Source organism: Phaenicophaeus curvirostris, chromosome 10 (assembly GCF_032191515.1).
Source record: "Phaenicophaeus curvirostris isolate KB17595 chromosome 10, BPBGC_Pcur_1.0, whole genome shotgun sequence".
Classification (NCBI taxonomy): Eukaryota; Metazoa; Chordata; class Aves; order Cuculiformes; family Cuculidae; genus Phaenicophaeus; species Phaenicophaeus curvirostris.
Genome location: NC_091401.1, coordinates 24,601,019 through 24,610,647, shown reverse-complemented (window position 1 = coordinate 24,610,647; position 9,629 = coordinate 24,601,019).

Here is a 9,629-nt window from a genome sequence, read left to right as displayed (position 1 = left end):
ACACACTGCGCACGGATGCTGACCGTGTACTTAGTGGCCATGTTCATTAAGAACGGGTAACTGCCACGCCTGCCCTCCCTGGGTCACCTGCCTGGGCGGCATCTGTCGCCTGCCTATGCAGAATAGCCACCCAGTTTGGGGGTTATAAAACTTTCATTCCCTGCATGATTCAAATCTGAGCCACATCAAATGCTGCCTCTCTGCTGTAGCCGCATACACGGATAGAATCACCGCCAAGCGCATGCTGGCACATTATGAACATCTCTTGAGAATGTGCAAGACTGGGGAAACTTAGATGCTGGCAGAATTTCCAGTACTGCGATGTTAAGTGGACAGACAGGTTCAGTGCAATCTTCTTGGAGGACTTCGCCTTTCTTTTCTTTTTGGCACCACTTTGAGTTTGAATACGCGATGGCGATGCAAGACCAATATTTCCTGATTAAGGGTAATACTATAAGGCTGCTGCAATTACTTGCTATTCTAGGTAACATCACAAATGCACTCAGTTAAAAATTGGTGCTACTAACAACCCGGTCCTTGCTCTATTCTACCCAACGCATTAGCAGGGTTGGAGGCAGCAATTTCCAGATGCTGGAGCCCCAGACGGGACAGGCAGCGGAAGAGAATAAATGACCATGGCTGAGTTCATAGTACAAGGAACAGAGCTGAGGACAATGACCATTTATCTGAATGACTCCTCATTAATTTCTGATTTCCAAGCTGCCCTGCCATGGCATGGGAAGGTTTATGCCCCAAAACAGGGTAGGTCTTCCAGTCAACCTCTCTGCCCCATACAGCCATAGAACTGTCCTCCTTGCAGGACCTGTCATAAAACCAGGCTCCTCCTACACAGGCTTACCAAGAACCATTGCCTTTCCACTCTTCTGTTCACATCACAGCTGCCTTTGTTTTGAGGATCTGGCATTATTTATCAGGACCAACTGTCAAGCCTCATGTCAGATATTGGCAAAGAGAGGAGCATCCATCCCATCTTCCACACAAGGCACAGTTCTGGATTTGGACCATCCATCTGGCCTTTAAGTGTATCTTGTTTGACTTGGCTCTTGTGATTTATCTGTCCTGCTGGGCTATTGATTGTTCATCTGTGCTATGCCAGCTAAAGGCTGTGGCTCATTTCCTTCTATTTACAAATCACGGTCACCTTTGGCCCCACAAGTCAACTTTAAATTAAGGACAGTGTTCTATGTCTTAAGATTAACAGTGTGAGCCTGGTCGGAAGTACAGTCAACACAAGAAGAGAAAGAAGCATCATTCATCCTTGTTTGGACCACTGTATTTCGGCCCAGCTTCCTCAGGAAACACATGGCCATGCTGCCTGACAGTGGATAAATGCCTGCGCACCTCTCTCTCTTCTACTCCTTATCCCTCAATTCCTTTTGACAAAATGATTGTTTTCATCTCTGTCTGGTGGTGTCAAAACTATTAAGTTCCCACAAGTTGTATGAGAACGAGTGGTGGATCGGAGGAGACAGATCACAGCATGTTCCCCAGACAAGAGACAGGTTGCAAACGAGTTCCCCCTTCGCTAGAAACCAGTGAGAACAAAGCACTTATAAATACTCTTTACTGATAAATAAAGAAAGCTGAAACTTTGATTAACCTGGGTGCTAAACTGTGGAAACCATCTTCATTCACCCTGGCATGCTCTAGTGCTTCCCGCTCTGTGATCAGTCACGTTCATACTCAAGTTCCCTGTTTCCATTGCCTGTGTCATCTTCATTTGTTCTTGGCACGTTAATGCTGGGTATTTAGAAACAATCTTAATGATGCACTCTCACCGGATAACCAGTATCCCTGATGGCACATATCAAACCCAGCTCTTCCGAAAGTTACCTCAGTACAATCCTTATTGCATACTTTATGGACAGAGCATTATTGGCTGCGCACAGCAGCCTCTCTACGCCTCTGTACATTTTTGGACACTTTGGTAGGAACAGTCCATTCTGTGCCTTCCCTTTGTATTTGAAATGAAATGCTCATTAGTGTTTTGAAGAAGAAAGTCACTTGTATTTATCACCATACCCATTCAAGTCAGATAATGAATTACTCACTTCCCAGCAGAACATATTTCATTGTATGAACTGCACCTCGCTACTCATTGCACCAGCTTTTACCAGAACTTACAAGATAGGGAAATGTTCTTTCCTCTGGTCATTTCATAGTCACAACCAAAGGTTTTGGAAACAATAAATTCAAGCAGCTTCCCCTCTTATTTATCTTTCCTTTACATGACTGATAAATTCTAATACAAGTTGTACATAAAGATCAGGTTCATCTTAATACTATAGAGAGGATTCAATTGGAGTAAGGAACAAGCAGCTCTATGAAGACAAGCAGCATCTTCCACAGAGCTGTGCCTCCAGGTAGTTCACTTGCATTCGCAGTAAGGTCTAAGCTCTGAAACTTCTCTCGTAGCTGGGGCAAATGGATCTGAATCAGATTCTCTGTTCCCTTCTAAAGGATGAGTTTATATTACAGTCTTTCAAAACTTACAGGAAAACTACTTTTGCAGTTGTAATTTCACTCCCACATTTCTCTGAAATTCACGAACACTCAGCTAGGGCTGGGGGTGGCAAGGACAAGTCAGCAAGCAGAGAGGTAGATAGTGACAGTACAACTCCCCTTCTCTCAGATCTGTTAAAGAAACAGCACGGGAATGGAATAACAGAGAGCTGTCAAAAAGCCAGGGGTAATGGTTTTGCAGGAACCGAGAGAATGGAAAAGACACCTTTACCTGCTGCTGTGTCCTTGGTCCGGACTGTGAATGAATTTATAGATTAAGAACCTTACAACCTTCCTTCCTCCTCTACATTAGCCCCCTGAATTATGGGAGATTCCTAATACAAACACTGTCCTTTGCAATATTAGTATATATTTTCTTTATCCCAGTGTGAATTGTCTTTGCTAGGGAATGATCACAATGAAAAAATACATCAGGCATGGAAATCTCCTCTCTGGCCTCGTTTCAAACAGCACTGCACAACGATGACTCTTTAAAGGGAATCAGCACTCCTCACCAGTCTGTGAAAGGGTCTCTGAGACACACTGCATGAAACGACTCAGAAATACTGGTGAAGATAATTGAATAGTCACCATTCATAAAACACAACCAACAAACAGAGTATTAAAAATGTATCCTATTTAGTGTATGAGTCACATTTTATTTTCATACCTTGCACTAAGCTAAGCCTTGACTTATGGTAACGCTTCCTTTTGTCACTCAAGAGACAAGGTTATTACAGCAGCCATATGAATGCTTCATTTCAGAAGGTGATATAACCTCTCTGCCAGCCATAAATGTATATGCGTAAAATTCCACAATAGCTTTTGTCATTTATTCCTCAAGAGCGTGGTGAAAGAAAATGCTTTAATTTTTTTCTAGAATTTTTAAAACAGATTTTTAAAAAGATGTCAAACTAAATGATGATGTTTAGTCTATTGGGCTCAGACATCACGTTCAGATACAAGATGGTTGAACTGCAGCTAATTATTTCATCTTGTTATTTGCTCCACATGAATTAAATCCATGGTGGCTTCTAGTAAAAGGGACATACTCTTACGCTTCATCCACGGCTGCTGCAGCTGTACAGACATGTGGTAGGAAGAGAGTGCTCACTGATTCAGAGCAATCAGAGCAATGTCAATGAGGAGTGATTCCATTAAACCTACAAATATGATGTAACTGATTTGCTCAGTATGGGCTAGACTGGACCAGCTCTAACTCGAGCACAACAGAACCTTGTTGGGCAGGGACTCCTTTGGAATGGAGGGTCTGTCAGTCCCATGATTCTGTGCTGTAAACACAGGCAGTATATTGAGACTCCACTGAACTGAACTGTTTCAGAGAATCACAGGAATATTAAGAGACAAATGGAGCTAAAAGTGGGCAAGCCTCAAAGCATCCATTGAGTGAGGTACATTCGTGGTGTGCATGTCCTTCCCCAAGACTTCCAGAAGCCAATGGAAAGCACACTGATGGAAAATAAAAACAGCATCAGCACTTCACTGATGTTGGAAATAAACAGGAGGACTAAGAGACGAGAATGAATCCATCCAGGTTGCTGTCAGCAATGACCATGTGCTGTTATTCAGGAAATGTCCGAAGTGGGACCAACTAAAAGAAGGAATTCTATAATAGTCATTCCAAGATGGCAATGCTGACAGGCAGGAGACATGCAATGTATACAAGGAGGAGAATGGGACCGTTCTAGTCAGGAAGGTGTTACTTGTGTAGTGGGCGGCAATACAGAGATGGTGGCACAATCTGCAGCTTCCAAAGTGGAGAGAAGCTCAGTTCTAGATAGAATGCAGAGTAACACATTCTGCTAGGTGGGGCGTAATTGCTCTCTTGAGAGAAGACACTTCCCAATGTCACTCTTACTGAGCAGCCCCTGGCTCACTGAATTGATGATAGGAGGAGACCGACAGCTAGCAGGGAGGCAGTTCTTCAGGACACCTCCTCGAAGCAACTGCTTGCTTTCTAAATAGAGACGATAGACAGCTAGGAATACAATTCCCAGAACAGCACGATATGATTGCTTTTGATTTTGCTGCACAGCTCTGCTGGCAGCAGCACCCCCGTAATGCAGCTGTATTAGCGTGATCACACACACTGAACAAATCCAGTAAATGCAACACTGATCGGTATCGGTAATCACGACTGTTTTAGAGACTGCAAAATGCAGCCTACTGGAGGAAAAGCAAATGTTGTGCAGTCCAGCCGGAGCTGGTCAGCAACAATACCACGCTACTGTGGAAAACTGCACTGAGAGTTAACTGGAAAATCCAGACAGCCGGGAAGAAATAATCATCCCTTTTTGATGGGTGAAAAAAAAAGGAAGAAGGCTTTGAAGTGACCCAGCTCTGACCCCATCTGGAAGCAGCAGGCAAATCAGCTGTATATGTAGAACTTTGTCCAATAATCATAAAATTAATGACCGCAAGAATCATTTGTAATACTGTTTGCGCATTTCACTGCCAGCTGTAGAGTCTCATGAGCTCTGCAGCCGGTTGTCTCAGCCCTCCGTGTCTCTTCCCAGCATTACTCCCTCGCCATCTCCCCCACTCACCTTCAAGAAAGGCTGAAGGAGCAGACCAGGAAATGCAGCCCCAGGAGTCAGGATGAAACTGAGTTTTAATGAATGAAGATTGAAAGCTCTGGAATCAAATTCTGCCTCTAGAGGATGAAGAACCTGTACTCGCTGGTTATCACTGCTTTTACCTATACCAACAAAACTATTACCTTTCTATCAGGACCTGCTTCCTGAAAAGATACTATTGTTCACCAGATATTTCTGCAAGGAAACCAGTATTTTAAGTGTTGCTTTACCCTGAAACCACAAATATAAATGCTGTCACAAATGATGTCCAAAGAAAGGGGACAAAGCACAGGACAGAGCTTACCGCATATAAAGTCAAAGGAAACATGAATTCTCTCTATTCTGCACATACGTTACAGAGACTTTTAGGGGCTTTACTTCAAGGGAAGAGTAGTAGTCCTTCTCCAAAAATGCAAAGTAGCCAGAATGTGCTGCTCTTTCCCAGTGGAGGAGAGGAGCAGCTCTGCAAGACGATGCAGCCTTTCACCAGTTGGAAGCAGAAAAGGCTACAGGGAAGTTTAAGCTCACCCACTAAAAAGGGGTGCTTAGTGTGTAGAGGTTCTTTTGGGACTTCCTTAGGAAAACTTCTATGCTGACTTGAAGCTTTGGAAAGGTTTGGAAAAACAGGGAAAAAAAGAGTCTGGGGTAAAGCTAAAATAAACCCAACTGATATTGTAAAAGAAATACAGAAGATAAAGCTAATTTGGTGGTTTTCAGCTATCCTGTGAGATCTCTGAAAAAAACAATAAATGTTTCTTTTCTATAGCTTTAAGAAATTTGAAAATCTATGAAAAAAATCACATGGGCTGGGAATGCATGTGCAGGCTCCAGTCACTGTCTTTTGCGATTGCTGTGTTCTGGGGTCCCTCAAAACCACACTTCCTAACCCAATCGTCCCCCCTCCCTTCTTCCTCAAGGGCAACCAGGTGACCATGTGTGTATGAAGTGGTTTTAGAGCACTGAATAAAGACAGGTCTGCTAATTAATTTTGACTGACAGCAAAAAGGTCTTTTATCTTTGCTGATGTAAAGGATGACTGAGTTTGTACTGGAAAGGGCAAAAAGCGTAGTAAAAGACGAACACAAAATGAAAACTTCCCTCTTATCAAAGAATTTTTACTTTTCTAATGGAAAGGTTTAATTGAATTACGAACTCATCAAAAGGACAATGTTTGCATGAAACCTGTGGCACAGAAATGAAGGAGTTCTGCAGGCTACAAAAGAAATCAGTCGTTCTTTCCAGCTACCTCACCAGGTGGTACGTGTTCAAGAAAGAAAATGTTCGCTTCAAATTATGATGGGTTTTAAGTTTAGATTGCTCTAAGCAAACTTCACTTTTCAATAAGTGGATTTTTGTCTGTAAAGTATTTCCAAAAACCACTGTGCAAGGCCGAAGGTGACCAAACCATGAGGCGGTGTGGCGTGAAGAGGCGTTTGGGCTTCCCCTCTACCAGCTCACTCAGCCACACACAGCACGGTAGCTACGCTGTTTTGCACTCTGCCTGCGCTGCTGGTTGCCCATCTCTAGCTCTGGTGGTTCTGCACAGCATTAATATTCTGAGTACTGCTACACAATCATGAGATCCACACAACTTTTGCTAAGACCCATACAGTTAAACCCCAAAGCTATCCTGTGTTACTCTTGGTTCTCAGCAAGCCTATCGACACCACCGCTGATGTTATTATTCCAGCTTTGGGCTGATCTTATCCCCAAAGCAACAACAGCATTGACAGTTTGCTGTGGAGATGTTGGGAATTGCCTGAATGCCTTTGTCTGTAACTATCAGCTCAAAATTCAGGTCACATAGAAGACCCTCTCTTTTAAACCATACACTGTGATCTGATGCTTGGTATCATATCATATCATGTATTTGCAAAAACTAAGTAAATCAAGATGGGCACTGCTAACAAACCTTTACTAGCTGAGCTTAAAAACCCACACCATTTAATAAAAAATCACACATTTCTCCTAAACCCCCATCTTCCTTCACAGTCATTTCAATATCATTTGTGAGTATGGGCATCATCACGGGTACACAGTGGTTCTCAATCAGGTTATTTTTCACACAAGTAAGGGCTGAATTAGTAGTGTAACAGCCTGTGTTATGCCGAAAAGATGTAATTACCACATTGGTCTCCTGGAAATGCATTCATCATTACTTAGTTTTCATTATGAACTCTTAGGTTTGTCAACTGCTCACCAGGTTCTGAGGCTGTTTCTAAGCAGAGGATGAAGGACAGAAAGCTCTATTGTGATTGAAAAGATCTGACAGCTGTTGTTACGTAAAGTCTATAAAGAATGTATTTTGTCACAGAGGAGAAATCAGAGAAAAATAGATGTATAGAAAAGGATGAGACAACCAGTTTTGTGACAGTGCGGCATTTTCTCACCAACTCCAGAGACGCCCACTGAGTAAAAAGAACGAAGAGGAAGGTCATTAAGAATGGTTTCACATCATGCATATTGATTACTGAACCTCAAAATTTTCAAAGAGTTTGTCTGGATTCAATCAGTAATTCTGCTGATTATTTAAGTCAAAGCAAGTTACACACACATAAAGGAGCTGAAAAATAATGCCAGAGTTAATCTGCCTCTCTTGTGACATGTCTGATATTTTCTGTGTTCAGTCTTGGAACAAGGTAAGAAAAATGTTCTTTTTTTACCCCCGATATGAATATTGCATGTCAGCAGAGAGGGAAAAAAATTAAATCTTTATGAACCTCAATATAATTTCAAAGAAGATTATGACCAATTTAACACAATACTGACAACAGATGGATAGAGGCTCAGGTCCTTCATACAGTCAGCTTTCTGCAGGGCTATAAAGCAAAATCCAGCAACTACAACTGACTTTGAAGACTTTCAATCTGATGGCTTTGGTGGGCAACCTCCCGCCCCACTGTGGGAGCTGCCGAACTGTATCAACAGCTCATACTGATTGGTGCTGCAAAGGCATCGCATTACGGAGCTGACTTCACGCCTGCTGTCAAAAGGTCTGGCATAGTGTCTCCCCATGGATCTCCAGCAAATGCACTGTGAATTCTATAAAATGAACCAGACCGGTGCAATGGAACAGGAGTTGCTAAAGCAACGCCCACTGTTAGAGCTGCTAACTCACTGATTGCCTTGGCCCTGGGAACCACAGAGTTGTATTTTCATTTGTATTAACAATGCCTAAAGGGATTTGAGTTGTACTTTAACAGCAACTCTCACAAGAAGTATTTTATTCTCTTTAATCGATCTGTCATGCTCTGTCCTTCACCCTCCCAACATGAAAAGCTGCTTGATGTAGACTCTCTTAACACTCAATGACAGAAAAGTGCACTATTGAAAAGTGATAACCTGAGGTGGCACAATATGGAACAGTTAAAACAATTGGAATTATTTTTTCCAGTTCTGGATGCAAACTAAGAGGGCGAGTCAGTATATTGCTGTCTTCCCAGTCTTGCTTCAAGGAGAAGAAGTTTTTTTACTGTGAGGGTAGACAACCAGTGTCCAGGTTGCCCAGGGAAGCTGTGGCTGCCCCATCCCTGGAGGGGTTCAAGGCCAGGCTGGATGGAGCCTTGGGCAGCCTGATCCAGTGGGAGGTGTCCCTGCCCATGGCAGGGGGGTGGAATTGGATGATCTTTCAAGTGCCTTCCAACCCAAACTATTCAATGATTCTATGATAATTTAAATCAGCTGATCATCAGCAAAGGAACTAAATGTATTATGCAAACCAGATGCGACTTTCTATATAAGAGAATTCTCAGTGTGGATTCCTACATGATCTGAGCAGGTTCCAGTGGCACAAAACTTCCCTGGGCAGCCTGTTCCTATTCTTTACAGCCCTTTCTGTGAAGAAACATTCCATAATAACCAGTCTAAACCTCTCATGGTGCAGCTTGAGGCCATTTCCTCTCATTCTGTCACTAAAAGCATTGCATTGCTTGTCATAGTCTATTTGACAACTGCTCTCTCAGCTTTAACAACATTGTCTACTCTTTGAACCAGCCCTCCTACAAAATTTTCAACAACGGATCTGCTTATGAAAAAATAACTTTACAGGGATGTCTAAAAAAGCAAAATACCCTGACTGAGAAAATTCTATGTAAAGTGTGAGCATTAGTGAGCTCCCTTACTTTGGAGAGCTACGTAGAGGTGAAAGTAGTCACAATGGATGAATGCAGCCTCCGTTAAAGTATCTGTGGATGCAAGGAATTGAGTTTTTTGTCTGTTGGCATCATCAACAAAGCAGCTCAAGGTTAGCCTCTTGATGTTGGGAAAACACTGAGTCATGAGATTACCAGCCTTTTCTATTTTCCAGCCTTGTCCTTGCAGCTGTATGATAGACATTTTAAAGGGCCAATGTTTCCCTGAGAATGAAATCCTCCAAAAATTCACATCACCCCAGATTTTCTCCTACATCTCCTACAATGAACCCTGGGAGGTTCATTGTGCAGATTTGCAGCGCCTGTCACAGTGAGAAATCACCTCCTCACTTGAATGTTGCAACTTACTTGTGTAGCT